The sequence below is a fragment of the Natator depressus genome, chromosome 9, assembly GCF_965152275.1.
Source record: "Natator depressus isolate rNatDep1 chromosome 9, rNatDep2.hap1, whole genome shotgun sequence".
In the NCBI taxonomy this organism is placed as follows: Eukaryota; Metazoa; Chordata; order Testudines; family Cheloniidae; genus Natator; species Natator depressus.
The window spans coordinates 10,361,555-10,377,824 of NC_134242.1; the positions used below are offsets into that span (position 1 = coordinate 10,361,555).

The 16,270-nt window shown below is 41.5% G+C and overlaps 1 protein-coding gene across 2 annotated transcripts in view; it reads right to left on the bottom strand.

Moving 5' to 3' along the window:
- SOX2 (SRY-box transcription factor 2) overlaps positions 1–16,270 on the bottom strand; it is a 400,076-nt gene that overhangs the window by 106,888 nt on the left and 276,918 nt on the right. The gene's annotated exons all lie outside the window — the stretch shown is intronic.

Sequence of the window (16,270 nt, forward strand, 5' to 3'; positions counted from 1 at the left end):
TTTAACCTGTTCCTGCAATGCTTTAACTCATCAAAATAATTATAATTAAATTGATTATCTGTGTTATATTTAATTCTCTGTTAAACCTTTTAATGTTATTAATCTGCCAGACTCATTCCATTTTTACACACTCCAGTTCCCATATTTTCCTTAAAACCCCAAATAGTCTAGGTAGCCACAGAAGTGATTGTTCCTACCAGTTTCTTTTCATCACTTCTGCAATTGACCAATTGACAACTGATTGATGGTTATCTTTTCACTTCAACAATGAAAGAAATTACCATCACTATAGCTATGTACAGTAAATGCCGCCAGAGTAAATTACATGATTCTAAAATTCTCCTTAGCTCACTTAGTAAAACATCAACACAAAAAGTTTCTTTTTTGCCTCTCTTCCTGTACTGCAGATTTGGCCTTTCCTGTCAGCTTCAGAAAAGAACTTGACAGCTTCTTTAAAAAGAGGAGTATAAAAGAACTTGAATAAGGGATGGCACAGGGCCGGCTAAGGCTTCCATTCTCCGCAAGTGGCTATTCTTTGCACTGAAAAAAAATATATTAGGCATGTGAGCATAGATAAGCCACATAAGAATACCCCAAAGAATATTCCCAGTGACCTTGAGATTCTGCTGCAATTCCTTAACCATGCTATGTTGGAACAGCTTCATGAATTCTGAACTTTAGAATGGCTAACTTATTTCAAGTATGTGGAATGTATTCTTTGTGATTGTGTGTGTGGAGGGAGAAATACTCCCACAAAATTAGGGGAAAAAAAAGTTTGGCACTATGGAATAACAGAACTTCAATTGTTGCAGAAGTACAAGGATAACTTTATGTCATTATGAAAGAGTCAAAATTGCATAGTGCTGATGGACAAGAGTTTTAATTTTGCCTAAAAATGAAAGTTTTGATTTTTATCTAACATTCTTTAGCTCCAGCATAGCAGGATATTGAAGATTTTTTTTATCACTGTACATTTGAAATATATTTTAGGTAGGTTAAATATACTGTTGAGAAAGAGAATGAATGATTTATTAAATTTTATTCCTTCTCTGAGGAGAGGTTTAAAACACAAACAAAAATAAGAGAATTATTCCCTACTGAGGCTTTCTATGTCCATAACATTTATTTTAGTAAATATCAAAAGATAATTCTAATGATATTTTTGTTGCCCAAAGAGATTTTTACAGTGATGTAAGAGTCTTTTTTTAACAGTACAAAATTAAATCATAAATAGATCCCTTCCAGTCTAAATTATGTCCTCTAAAACTACTTAGAATAATTATTGCAGCAAGGGTCTTTGGCAGCACATTGCCCTTAGCCTTTAAGTGTAATTCTTCTATTGTTTGGGTTGCAAAGAGAGTCAGACTGGTCAGTCTTCAGGCTTTTCCCATTAATTTATTCTGAAGACATAATTCCATACTAATTTATTCTCTTCTCCCTCCACATACTCTCCTTCCAAAGAGCTAGGTGCATAACGGGGAATACTGAGGTTCACCTTCTTGTAAAGTATCAGTCATAGGCCACTGCTGGAGGCAAGGTATTGGACTTGATGGACAACAGGTTATATATGGTATGACAAATCCTATTCAAACTTCCTTTACACCCGCACATCCCTCCTACAAATAGCTGCTAAGTGGTGTTTTACCACAACCCAAGAGGATGGAATATATTGTACGATGGACACACCCTTCCAAGAAGTGTCCAGCAAAGAGTTATGATAGTAGAATTGCCAGACCTTGCCTTCTGGCCCTCAATTGCATGCTTGGCAGGAGATGCCTCAGCTCCAAGAGCTGAAATCCCAAGCCTGATTCTACTACGTTAAAATACAACATGCTACTGTCCCTGCCATCAAATTACCTCATCACCTTAGGTATGTAGTCATATATGAGTAACCTCTTTTCCCTCTAAACTTACAATCAGCATTAGTAAAATCATTCAGGACTACTGCGTCCAGTTCCAGTATCCACACTTCAAAACACACCTTGAAAAATTGGAAATGGTTCAGAAGAGATACAAGAAAAAGTCAAGGTCTGGAAAACGTACTTTATAGTGAGAGGCCTTATTAAGATCAATTTAAGAAGCGACTTGATCATGGTCTACAAGTACCTATTGTGGAGCATATTTCTGATAGAGAGATCTTTAATCTAGCAAACAAAGGCACAGCAAGATCCAAGAGCTAGAAGCTGAAGCAAGAAAAATTAAGATTAGAAACTGGAACAAATTGTTAACAGTAAGGGCAAACTCCATCACATGAAGTCTTTAAACCAAGACCGGACATCTTCCTAGAAGATATGCTCTAGCTCATCAAGAAGTTATTGGCCTGATGTCAGAATTATTCGGTGAAACTGTATGGCCAGTATTATGGAGCAGGTCAGACAAGATGATCACAATGGTCCCGTCTGGACTTTATGAATCTACATATATTAAGGGGTTGATCCAAAAGCCACTGAAGTAACTTTTCCCCTAGTAATTTTTTCCTCGGATAAGAAAAAAACTAATTGAGATAATGCACTCTCTATTGAAAAAAGCTTATTGTATTGAAGAGTGTGTTTTGAAGTCCTAATCCTTTACAGTTTTCACTTACATTTTGCATTTAATTAATTAAATACATTAGCAAAAGCAACTATATAATGATGTAATTTTTACATTAATCATAAATATCTATTTAAAAAAGACAAATGGTGAAATATAAGTATTCTGTGATTCTTCCTTGCAGAGGCTGAAGGGAAAATGGGACATTTAAATAAGCTACTTATTCACTATTTCTTGAACAAGAAATGTACTCCTTTGGGGTTATCCTCCTCATGTTGTACACTGAAAAGTCTGCTCTCAGATCTGCATAGCTGATCTTGTTACTGCTATTTTGCTCTGCGTACAAGAACAGATATCCCACCCCAGAGATGTCAATAAAAGTTCCATGCATGCAGGCAATGTAGAACACTATATATTAAAATCTTTATGGATTTGCAGCACATCAGAGTTAACCAGATCTGAGAGCAGAATTTTGGTTTTAGTTATGCCCATATGAAAATCTGGAAACCCAACACAGTTTACATATGGGAAATTCTAGGGCTGGATGAACATGTTTATAATGTGCAATTTCTATGAATTTTTTCTATGAAATTTAAGTGAAAAGACAGCCTGAAATCTTCATTTATTTTTTTTGCAAAAATTATGTCCCATTTTCCAACAAGCTCTGGAAAGTTCAGTCCAGAACCAGATGTGAATGTTGCAGTTCTGGTCTCTCTCTCTAGACTAAACCACACATAATTATGTTCTGTTCCTTTAATGGTATCAAACTGTGATAACATACAAAGGTTGTATGATGATAATGCAGTTGAGGAGATCTTTGGAGAAAAATGACTTAATGCCATCTCCCTGGGCTGCTATGAAAGACACATGCTTCATTGGGATATTGCTGCGGACACTGATAGTGCAGTTGGGAGGTTTTTGATGATGCCACCTCTGTGCACCAACGGTTTCCAATGGTGAATAGCTGGGATCTCATCACCAAATAAAAAGATTAAAGAATGTTTATGCTAATTAGGTTCAATAGAGGAAAATTGTCATAGACAGCAAGTTGTGTGTGTGTTGGGGGGGTAGGCAGAGATTGAGTGACAGCTAAGAATGATGAGGGAAGAATGAGAGAATCAGGCTCAGAAGGTGAAAAATTGACAGTCTTAAACTGTTTACTGGTATAATAATAAACTCATACTGAGGAACATTAAAATCAAAGGTACAACTGCAATTGAAACATGCCATATCTTAGATAAGCATTTTTCAGAACAGTCCTTTGCCCACTTTGAAACTTCCACAAATCAAGCGTCTTGAACACTCCTAAATGAAATATACTCTAGACTAGTTATCTTTTTAGGTGTTAGTGAAATATAAATAAATAATAATAATTTTGACACTAGAAAGAAAACTCCAGTGATTATTTATAACGCAGATACATACTTTAACAAATAAACATTTACTTACTAGAATAAAATAGTCACTAAATTATTTATCTAATGTATAAAATAAAATATAAAAAATAAGAAGTAAAGTATAAAAAAGATGATATGCTTCCTAGACAGAAACAAGTTTGATGATGCAAAGTAGGAATGACACATCTGGTTTTCCCAGCAGAAAGCATTTGAAATCAGAGACTTTCAAAAATGTTATACAGTAATTGTATACTTTTATTTAAGAAAATATTTTCATTACTCTGAAAATTAGTTTAAAAACTTAAGTTAACTAATAAGAATGAATATGATGGAATTTATTCTTCATAGTGGTAAATCTCTGATTTCCAGTCCTTTCTAATGGAAAGACAGTTATATCAATATTACGTTGCATCACTGGATTGTCGAGATGGTGGCTTCTTGTTTGGTTATTAATTATTAATTATTCTCTTTTATTATATTTTAAGACACACATCCACTGCATTGGCTACTTTCTTGTAAATACAGGAAAAGTGGGGCATGGTCCCTCCTGTAGAAGTAGCCGTATACACAACTGAGATCAACAGAGGCTCGCTGCTTCCATCCACTCTGGTCCCTTGGCAGCCCAAATCCTGTATGAGAGGATTCTATACTGTGGAAGGGGAAGGTGGCAAGTTAATGTCAACAGAGTTATTGAAATTACCTTCTAATACCCTATAAGATGTTATCACACAGAGATTGTTGTTTCTTCCCGTACCTGTATCTACCCATTACCACAGAATAAAGCTTCTTAAGGATCAGGGAATTATGCCATTTAGGGCAGCATTCCCTCCTTCCACATAAATCCCTGCCTGACCCTCATTCCGCCTCAGAGCCGAGGAACATGTTGCCGCTTCCAGGAGCTGTCCAAGGTAAGCGCCTCCTGAAACCCTCGTTCCTCCTCCCCTCCCACGCCCTAACCCACTGCCCCAGATTGGAACCCCCTCCCACACTCTGAATCCCTCAGCCCCAGCCTGGAGCCCCCTCCTGTACCCCAATTCCCTCATCCCCAGACCCACCTCAGAACCCACACCACCAACTGGAGCCCTCATCCCCCCCGCCTCCCAACCCCCGCCCCAACCCAGACCCCCCTACCACACCCTGAACCCCTTATTTCTGGCTCCACCCCAGAGCCTGCACCCCCAGCCCAAAGCTCTCACCCCCTCCCACACCCCAACCCCCTGCCTCAGCCTGCAGCCCCTTCCACACCCTGAACCCCTCATTTCTGGCCCTACCCCAGAGCCCACGCCCCCCCAACCCAGAGCCAGTATCCCCTCCCAAACCCCTGCCCAGTGAAAATGAGCAAGTGAGTGAGAGTGGGGGAGACTGAGGGACAGAGCGAGGAGGATGGATGAGCGGGTGCAGGGCCTCGAGGAAGGGGTGGGATGGGGCAGGGCCTCAGGGTAGGGGCAGGGCAAGGGTGTTCAGTTTTGAGTGATTAGAAAGTTGGCGACCCTAATGTGTATGCCTATTCTCTCTCTGTCTCTCTCTCTCTCTCTCTCTCTCACACACACACACACACACTTCTTTGAAACGGGACCCAGTGATTAAAATATATTTATAGACTGAAGAGAGATTTTCCTTTTGGTATTACATATTAGTCATGACTGTTCTACACCAGAAAGTGAATTTTGAAAAAAAGTCAAAAACCATCATCATTTCATGACTTCTGGTGGGATGTTTCATTTGGTTTCATGGTTGATGTGAAACATTTCACACATCTCCTATAAAATAAACACCTAATTCCTGTGCACACCCTTGATAAATAAAGTTTCATCACCACATTTGAAAAAGCAGTTCCTTTATTATTTTAACATACAGGTGTGAGTTAGCCTTAAGAATTCAAGTGTCTTGTGTTTTTGAAGCCATGGGAAACATATTGACCCACATCACCAAAGTAAACTCAATCTATAAAAACCCTATGTAAATAAAAAATGTTTCATTCTTTAGTGACTGCATGTGGGGGCAGGTCAATGTGGAAAAGATGAAAATTATCAAACAAGGAAAGTATCAGCAAGTGATCTTAAATCTACTGTATCTTGGTGGGGCAGGTTGACAGCCATCATAATGATTGTTCCTAAAATAAATACTGCCACCCAACAGGCACTATCAGCAACACATGTATGTCAAATAGATAGACCTACAGAAATAAAAGTCTATATTATGGGTCTAAATTATAAGCGTAGATGAGACAATGCACTGCTCTTTGGAAGCACAAAGCTATTTATAAGTGCTACGTACTGTATTATCAATGCAGTATTATCATCAAAGGTTCCATTTATCAAGGCCCTTTTATTAGCACTAATCAGCACAGTTTCTGAGAGCCTGAGATACATTAGACAAACTTCTTCAAGTGCTGTATAACTCAGTGAAAGAGTCTGCATAGAAAGCCAATGCAGCCTATAAAGTAATGGGTTCATGCAGTACCTGCAGCTCTCTCTTTCACATGAACTAGCTTTTAAAAGTATTTACATGTCTTTAAAAATAATCTATCCTTAAACCCTCATCCCCTTTATGCTTTTGAAGATAGACATTACAAATGCATTGATGAGATGATTAAATAAAATATTTTCATGATCTCCAATGCTACTTTATTAAACACTAATGTTCTGTCAAACAGAAAAAAACAAGGTGATATAGAATCTAAGATTTCTGGAAAGATACCTGTTCAAAAACTGGGTGCACCAGTAAATTACCCAACACCTCATAGCTATGTCCAACTCTCATTCACCCAGACAGTCTTCCCAAGCTTTCACCTCAACATTTTCCTCCTCTTGCAACACTGACTCTCACAACACATGGAGCAGCAAGTTGAACCATAACAGTAACAGGCAAGAACTACTCTGCTTATTAGTTGCACAGCAACAAAACCCCAAGTTATATCTTCCAATGAACTGACCGGGAGAAAACAGTGCGTCACAGACTAGCACTTCTGGAACCAAACAAAATTCCTCCATCATCATTGGCTAAACAAGTAGATAGAACTCAACCATTTTCAAGAAAGATCTAGTCAAACCTATGTAGGAAAACAGACAAAAGCTGCTAACACTTTCAGGAATCTGAATGTATCCATGACATGGCATTACTGCAATTAGAACTAAGGGTGGATGATAATAATAAATCAGTACTAAGTAAAGACCTGATCTAAAACTCACTGAAGTCATTAGTAAGACTTCCATTGACTTCATCGGGCTTTGGACCAGGCATGATTAATGTAGGTAGAGGGTCTGACATCTTAGGCAAGAGAAATTATCAGCTTTTTGAACAGATTTTCTTAGATTTTACCAGTCTTTTCTGCAAAAAAAAAAAAAAAAAATGGAGAAGTCTCTCCCCTCTGTTATTTGATTCTTTTGATGGTTCTTTGCACACCTAAATATGCACAGAGAATGGCTAGATTGTCTGCTCAGAACTGCTAACCTAGGTAAGAGAAATTTCCTCAATAACTTCTGAAATTAAGTCCCAATTTCTGATTCAAATAAGCCTTCTTCAGCTTCAGGTAGATATTTACAAGTGAAATCTATGGAAGAACAATTTCATTTGTGCCGGAGACCACCAGAATGCTCCCCATGTGTAAAATGGGAGCAACACCTCCTTATCTCACAGGGATACTGTGAGGATAGTCTCTTAATGTTATCGGAGTACTCAGATGCTATGCTGATGGTGGTCTAGACTGAAAACATGTTCCCCATACAAACCGGGTTGAAAGATACCACTCTAGCAGCACTTTACTATAATTTCCACTTGAAAATGCTAGTTACTCCCATAAAAAGTCATTAACTTTAGGAGGACAACATAAAAAGCAGTCAGCCCAAGAGATATATGAGAAGCAGCTTAACATCCCATTGTGGCACAACTGCTTATTTTATGGACTCAGTGATGCCATAGTTGCCAAGCAGCCAGTCATTCATCTCCCAGCACTGACAAACCCACCAGAAGATGGCCTTGGCAGGACTTGGCTCAGTCTGTGCTCTGGGTGTAAGCAAAAGGAGTAACCAACTGGTAACCACAGGAAAACCCCTAGGCAGGGTTTGAGGGAATGTTCACTGTCCAGAGCCCTTGTCGGAGTCAGGGGGTATCTCTGGTAAGCTTATTAGCATGTGGTGTAGTTTCTTTTATTGTTTCTAATATGTTTTTTCTGTATTGCTTTTACCTGAAGAACAAATGTACTTGCTTAGAAAGAGCAGTGTGGTAGTTCAACTATAGGCAATTACACTATTTACCATCTTTGAGGAGAAAAGTGGAGCAGGCTGGCTTAGACAACCTGACTTTGTTAGGGAGGTCCCAGCACTGACAGGGAACTGTGCAACCTGGAAATACTCCAGTGAAGAGGGAGAGAGACGCACATCTCTTACGAAGAGTGTTGATGGCTGAGGAGTCTGGAGCCCAGAGCGGGGGCTCCTGTGGGGCCATAGAGGAGGAATACAGGTGCAGTTGCCCTGAACTGTGACAAATAAGAAAAAAGGCCCTGATTCAGTTTAAACTCTGGCTATTTATCCACAATTCCTTTCTTTATCTGTTGGCCCCTGGAGAATCCAGTTTGAACCAGTATATGTGAGCCTCTCTCCAGGTGATGCTAGCTCTTTGGAGGTGTTATAATCTGAGTGAATTTGCCTAACCACCCTGCTCTGTTCTTAGTTCTGGACGGCTGTGGTCCCTCTCCTGCATAGAATTACACACCGTCCCTGGCCCACAATGATACATGAAGTTAATTCAATAAGGTTTAACTTAATTCAGTAAAGTTTGTCCAGGATATTGCTGAATATTATTATACCTTTCATAAATTCCTATTTCAACTATGCACATAATAAACATTCTGCTAGCAAGGCAGCATACATTCTTCAAAAATCCATACAGCTCACACATTTGTCAACCATCTTGTATAATTTTTCTCTCTAGAACTTCTGGTGACAAGCTCTCACATGCTCCTTCTTACTTTTGTTACCCCCCAAAAACCTTTGGTGTAAACTTGAGACCTAGTCCTCCTATTCCCACCTCCCATCCAGTTTCTAGGGAGTGTGTGTGGTGTCTCTTTGTTCCCTAAGTGGTCAGCTGCTTCATCAATGGGTTGAGGTTCCCCACTCCCCATAGAACTATTACAAGCAGCAACTCTTTGGACCAAAGGGAGAATATGTTAGGGCTGCCTCTCTGTGAAGCATCTCTCAACCATGCACTGCTTTTAACAGCAGAGGGTCAGGCAAGAGAGATTCTTCAAACCTTCCCCATAGCCAAATTCCCTTTTCTTTCCCTCCTCCCTTGGGGGTTGGGACCCAGAGACTCCAGTGGCCTAACCTCAGCTTTTCTTTGGGAGAGGGAGAGAAATACTGATCTCCCACCCCACTGGGATGGCCTTTTGCTCCCCATACACTGAGTCAAGGCGAGCAGAATCCCCTCTCCCACCCAGCTCAGGGTTTTCTGCATTTTCACAGATCATCAAGGACTCAGAGACCACAGAAAAGAGTTCCCCCTCCTTCCTGGCTTATGAACTCTCAAGCAGCTGTCTTACATCCTGCTGGGCATTTCCCATTGTGGGATGGGTGCCATTGATTTGGCAGTGCACCACAGCTGTCTCAGTGTCCCTACGTTTGGGTGGAGACACTGTCATCACCATGCTCTGAACTGCCTTTGGGTCCCTGGTGAGGGTAGGAAAAGATCTTATTTCCCTGATTTGGGCTTTAGGACCCTGAGAATTGCCCTTCAAGTTGGGAAGTCTTGTCACTCCCCTTTCCTCAGGTATTTGTTTGCATATACTGAGAAGCTAACTTGATTATTCTTGGATACTGGTGAGAAAGTGCAACCTCCCTATCCCCACTATTCTATTTGCATTTTGGCTCAGACAGTTTCTTGCCCATCTGGAACTGAGGGGACTTGATTTACCCCTTCTGCTTTCAAAGCCATAATGTCATTTTGAAAAAGCAAAGAATATACAATATTTGACAGTATTCCTCCAACCAGGACCCAACCCTTCCTGGGGTATAGAAACCTGTGCTGTAGGTAGAGTGAAGACTTTTACCCATGGAACTTTAATCCACATTTCACACCCAGGGAGCATTAGATGGGGTTTGGAGACATGGGGCTTAATATAATCTTAGCAGTCCCAGTATCCCTCCATTATCTATCACCTTCCCCTCCCACTGACAATCTGATGGATCTGCAACCAGGAGAGTGAAGCATGACACATAGGCGGTGGTTTGGGGTGTGAATGGTTCAGCATGACCATTATATGACATTATATGACACCCTCCCTCTGGAGATTCAGCCATGCAAGACAACTTTCTGAAGTTGGCATGCAGCTGGCCTTCACATCACTGCACTGGTACTTAGTGAGTGACGTGGGCATTCACAGGCAAAGTAACCCCAGTTGCTGCCCTACTTTTCCTCACCCATCCCAGAGCTTTTCTGAGGCAGTTTCCTTTGCCACTGGGTGTGGGTCTCAGCTTGGGCTTGGTTGGTTCTACTTTTCTTCTCTCTCATACTAGTACTGATGTTCCCGATCTGCTCTCTCTTGTTTTCAGTCTGCAAACTGCTGGGTTTCCAGACACACTTGATCCCTCTCCAGCTGCAGCTTCTCCTGCTCTAACTGCTAATCTGTCCACATAGGCGCCGCCTCTGTGGGTGCTCTGGAGCTGGAACACCCATGGAAAAAAATAGTGGGTGCTTAGCACCCACCAGCAGCCCAGCGGATCAGCTCTTCCTCCTCCCTCCCAGCACCTCCCGCCCACCACAATTAGCTCTTCAGCAGTGTACAGGAGGCATTGGGGGGGGTGAGGAGGCGGAAGAGCAGGGGCAGGAAGAGGCAGGGGGAGGGGGCGGAATGTGATGGGAAGGGGCTGGAGCAGGGGTGGGAAGATGTGAGGCAGGGGCTTGGGGCAAAGGTGGAGTGGGGGCAGGACTTGGGGCAGAGCACGTGTCGAGCACGCCCTGGGAACTCAGGAAGTCAGCGCTTATGTCTGTCCACATCTCCTGTTGCAGCGGTGTACTTGATCTGGACAGCATATGGTTACTTCCTGTCCAGGGGCTGGTTCCAAGAGTTTCCTCGCCTGGTGGACCCTCTGCCAATGGGCTGGAAGTTCCCTAAGAACCCGGATCATTGTTCCTCTTCTGGTCAACAGAATATAGCAAATTTATTAGCTGTGTTTTTGTCCAATACTCAGTGTTGAAATGCCTTTCTCAACCAGCTGATTTCTCTTAATAATTCAAAATTGATTGTCCCGTTTCTCTTTTCACTATCCCTTTCCCGAAAGATTACTGAGACTTATCTCTGGGCATTTCCTTTCTAAGGTACTTGCTTTCACCGCTGGCATGCTTCACTTTTCTCCTCAGAGATGGTAAACAGTGTAACTGCCCACAGTTAAACTACCACACAGCTCCTTCTAAGCAAGCACATGTATTCTTAAGATAAAAGCATTACAGAGAAAACATATTAGTGACAATACAAGAAACAACACGCATGATAATAAGCTTACCAGAGATCACCCCCTGACTCCAACAAGGTCTCTGCCCACTAATAGGCCTTCAAACCCCACCCAGGGGTTTTTATGTGGTTACCAGGTCATTACTCCTTTTGCTCAGAACATGAAAACAGACTGAACCAAGTCCTTCCAACTCTTTCAAGGAATGACTGGGGCTTCCTTGGACAGTAAGTCCTGTCTGTTTATTGGATCAGAAAGAAGGCCCTGAGTCAGTTTAAATTTATGCTATCTATCCAAAAATCCTTTCTTTGTCTGTTGATCCACGGAGAATCCAGTTTGAACTAGTATATGTGAGTCTCTCTCCAGGTGATGGTAGTTCTCTGGAGTTGTTACAATGTGAGTGAATTTGCTTATTGACACCCCCTCGCCCCCACATTGTTTTTAATTCCTGGAGGGATGTAGTCCCTCTTCCTCATGGAGTCACATACAATCCCTGGCCCACAATGATATATAAACTTAATTCAATAAGGTTTAACTTAATTAGGTAAGAGTTGCACATGCTATTGGAGGATATTGTCATATCTGTCACACCGTGGTTGCTAAGCAGCCATTCATTCACCTCCCAGCACTGATGAGGTCATAAAGACAAACCCAATAGGAGCTGGACTCACAGTTGCCATAATTATCAAATTAGCTACCGGATTAGCTATCTCATCTGCTTTGAGCTGGTGTCAAGAGGTCTTCAGAAACCTTTTGGTTCAAGTGGGGCAGTTAAGGCTCTGAGGACCTAAATGGCAGTTAATTTTTTGTATTTTTTATTTTTTTAATACTCAGACTTGTTTTTTTCTGTTTGGGAGCATGAGTGGGACTGGTGTCATTAGTGATGATTTAGCAATGTCAACTGCTAACATGGAAGAGTGTGAGTGTCTTCAGGACAAAAACAATTCCTTTAGGATCTTAATGTTCTGTTGTGTTTGCTGCTTTCGGAGAAGGTAAGCATGGCTGCAGTCACAAGACTATAATTGCCCCACAAATATGGTGAACAAAGGGATTTAAGCAAACAGGCAATAGACCATTCTATTGCTGACCAGACAATAGAATCCAGTGCTTAGATAGTGAGAGGAGGGGAATTAGGCATATTATTTGAGGTCACTGTGTGGTTATTAAGCCATTAGTATATAGGATGAGGCTGGGACAGAAGTATTTACAGCTGCCATCCATCCTCAGTTCCTAATTCCCCCCTCATATCTCTGCAGAAATGAAACAAACTCTGTACAAAGAAGGGGGAAAAAGAAAAGAAATAAGAGAAACGAGGAAGAGGGCCACATTGGAGCCATGCCCCTGGATAAGTCTGACAAGGAGGAGCAGCAGAGAAAGGGACAAGACCACTGGAGCACTGTGTCCCTGGGTGAACATGACCATGGAGATGCTGTAACTCTGGCTGCTAAACCATACAGAATGGAGATTCAAGACAGCTTAAGTACTGTGCACTTAGATGTGCACCACAATGAACAGAAGCAGAAGCAAAAACATTTGAGTGCAGTGTCCCTGAAGGTGCATTGTGAGGAGCAACAAAGAAAGGACAGACAGGACTACCTCAACAACTTGTCTCTGGGTGCACAGTACGAAAGGGGAAAGCAAGGAGGACAAGACCATGTAAGTGCTGTGTCTGAGGGAGCAACCACCAATGAAGAGGAGGACTACCAAAGTGTACCACAAAAGGAGAAGCAACAGCCTGTGGGAACAGAACACCTGAGTATCTTGTCTCTGGGAGTAACCTATGAAAAGGAAAAACCAGAAGGGCAGATCCATGTGAGCTCTCAGTGCGAAGGTGCAGCCTACAAGGAGGAGCAGGACTACCATGGTATACCACACAAGGAGGAGCAACAGCCTATGGAACCAGAACACCTGAGCAATTTATCCCAGGACGTAACCTCTGAAAAGAAAAAACAAGAAGAACAAGAGCATGTGAGCACTGAGTCTGAGGGAGCACCCTCGAAAGAGGAGCAGGACTGTCAAGGTGTACCATACAAGGAGGAGCAGCAGCCTGTAGGACCAGAACACCAGGGCACTTGGTTCCTGGGTGTAACCTATGAACAGGAAAAACAAGGAGAAGACTATGTGAGCTTTCAGTCTGAAGGTGTACCCTCCAAAGAGGAGCAGGACTTTCAAGGTGTACCATACGAGGAGGAGCAACAGCTCATGGGATCTGAACAATTAAGTGTCTTGTCTCTGGGAGTACCCTACGAAGAGGAAAAACAAGAAGGAGACCATGTGAGCTTTGAGTCTGAGGGTGCGGCCTACAAAGAGGAGCAGGACTGTCAAGGTGTACCATATAAGGAGGAGCAGCCTGTAGGACCAGAACGCCTGAGCACTTGGTTCCTGGGTGTAACCTATGAAAAGGAACAGCAAGTAGGAAAGGACCATGTAAGTTCTGTGTCTGAGGGTGCATCCTGCAAGGAGAAGCAATACTACCGAGGTGCATCACACAGTGAGCAGCAACATGTTAAGGGACCCGAACAGCTGAGCACATTGGCCCTGCCTGGAACCTCTGAGGAAGAACAGCAAGTAAGACAAGACCACTTAAATACTAGAAGCCTAGGAGCACTCTATGAGACGGATAAGCAGGTGGGACAGAATCACCAAAGCAACCTGTTCCTGTTTGTGCCCTGTGATGAGGGGAAACTGCAGGATGGACAGAATCATAAGAACACTATGCCTCTGACTGTGTCATGCGACAGTGAGAAGGAACTGTGGGAGGGACAGGATCCGCAGAAGATCATGTCCCTGTATGTGCCATGTGAAGAGGAAGAACAGCAGGAGAAACAGGATCTTGTAAACAACATGATCCTGTGTACGCCCTGTGACAAGGGGAAACAGCAGGAGGGTCAAAATCTCCTTTATACACTCTATGAGAAAGAGATGAAACAGCAGGATGGACAGCAGGATCAATTGAACCCTATGTCTCTGTGTGTGGCCTGCAAGGAAAACGAGAAGGAAGAGGAGGAACAGGATCTCCTGAACACCACGTTCCTGTATGAGCCCTAGCAGTAGGAGCAGCAGAAGTAACTTCATCATCTTGGACACAGCTGGACTGTAGAAAGCAGAGGACCACAGGAGGGATGAAATCACTTATATCTTTATGAGGAAGAGGAAATATAAATTATTTCTGCTGAAATATGAATTGTTTGAAAGCTTTTAGCCCAAAAGCACAATATAGAAAGGATGGAAAGTAAAACAAATTGGAATCAATAGTTCCACAGTTATATGCTAACTGATTCCATACCTTAATGCCCTACAGCAATATGGTAAAATATTAAAGGACCTGTACCACAGGTCTTTGGTAGGGATGTATTTCTGCATTAGATAATTACAAGACCAACATTTTCAAAAGTGGGTTCCCTAAAGTTAGGCACACAAAAAAGGTGGCCTGATTTTCTGTACTGAGCAGTTGCAGATCCCATTGATGTTAATGGAAGCTGTAGGAGCTCAACAATTTTAAAACCTAAAGTCAGGCACCTAAATCCATATTAAGACACCAGTATAAGTGTCTGATCCTGCACCATTAAGCTGATGAGAATTTTGCCCTTTACTTCAATGGGAGCAAAAGCAGGCCCCTGATTTTCAATGGTATTAGCGTCCACAGCTCCCACCGATTTCAGTAGGGGGTGCAAGTACTCTGCACCTTGGAAAATCTGGTCATGCATTTAGGTGCTCAAGTGTGGATTGAGGAATCTAACTTTTCGAGAGACAAAAAAATTAAAAATGTGAAATTTCTGCAAAATGTTTTCAAAAACCTGTAAAAATGTTCAATGATAAATTGTCACCATTTCCCACCAACTCTACTGACTTTAAGGCCAGTATTTTCAAACTCAGGAGCTTAGAGACCTGATAGTTTTTCACTAAAATTAGAATGTCCATGTTTCTCTGGAAAGGGAAACATAGAAAAAGCTATTTCATATTTCTGAAAATAGGCTGCTTTGTTTCACAGCTTATCTTTAATCATAAGGCCTCTTAATGCTGCATGATATTTGCTACAAAACATTACACAGCATCTTCACAAATACAGTGTAGAAGCAAAAGTCTAGAACACTTTTCAACCCTCTCTCGTTTTTGCTATTTACATAAGTAAACATTATAATATGTCTGTATTTTGATTAGAAAAGGCTTGAACCAAATACCAGATCAGAACATCACAGAATGTCTGAGGGTGAGGAGTTAGCTAGATCCAGATTTGAATTTTGTAATCTTTATATAATGAGTTGAACCAAAACCTTGGATCTAAATAACCTGAAGTTTGGGGTTCTAAAGATCTAGTTCTGAATTTTGTCGCTTGGGCTAATATTTGACTTGGATAAACTCTACAGATGATGTACATATTCAAACTAAACAAGTAATACTGTGTTCACAACTCTGAATGTGGTAAAAATGTCTAGATGATAGATGGATAAGCCTATATGCAAGTAAACTGTTAAAAACAACAGAACAGTTCTAGTCGGCGGCATTTCGGCAGCAGGTCCTTCATTCCCTCCCTTCCACTTCGGTGGCAGCTCAATCGTGGTTTGTTTTTTTTTCTTCCACTGCTTGGGGCGGCAAAAAAGCTGGAACCGGCCCTGGTTCTAGTCTAACCATCCTGTTTTCATTTGTGCAGCACTATTTTATATATATATATACACACACACACACACGTACCTTAACATTGTTATATATAAAATATTCTCATTTTATTTGCTTAATATTATGCCAGTGTTCAAGAAAGAAATGTGGTTATAATGACCAAAAGGTTAGAAAGTACCAACAACACTCCAAAGTTTATTTCTGCCATTGTTAATTGTGGTCTCAATCCTGCAATTTACAACATGCTGATGAACACCTGCAGCTGTGCAGAGTCTGATT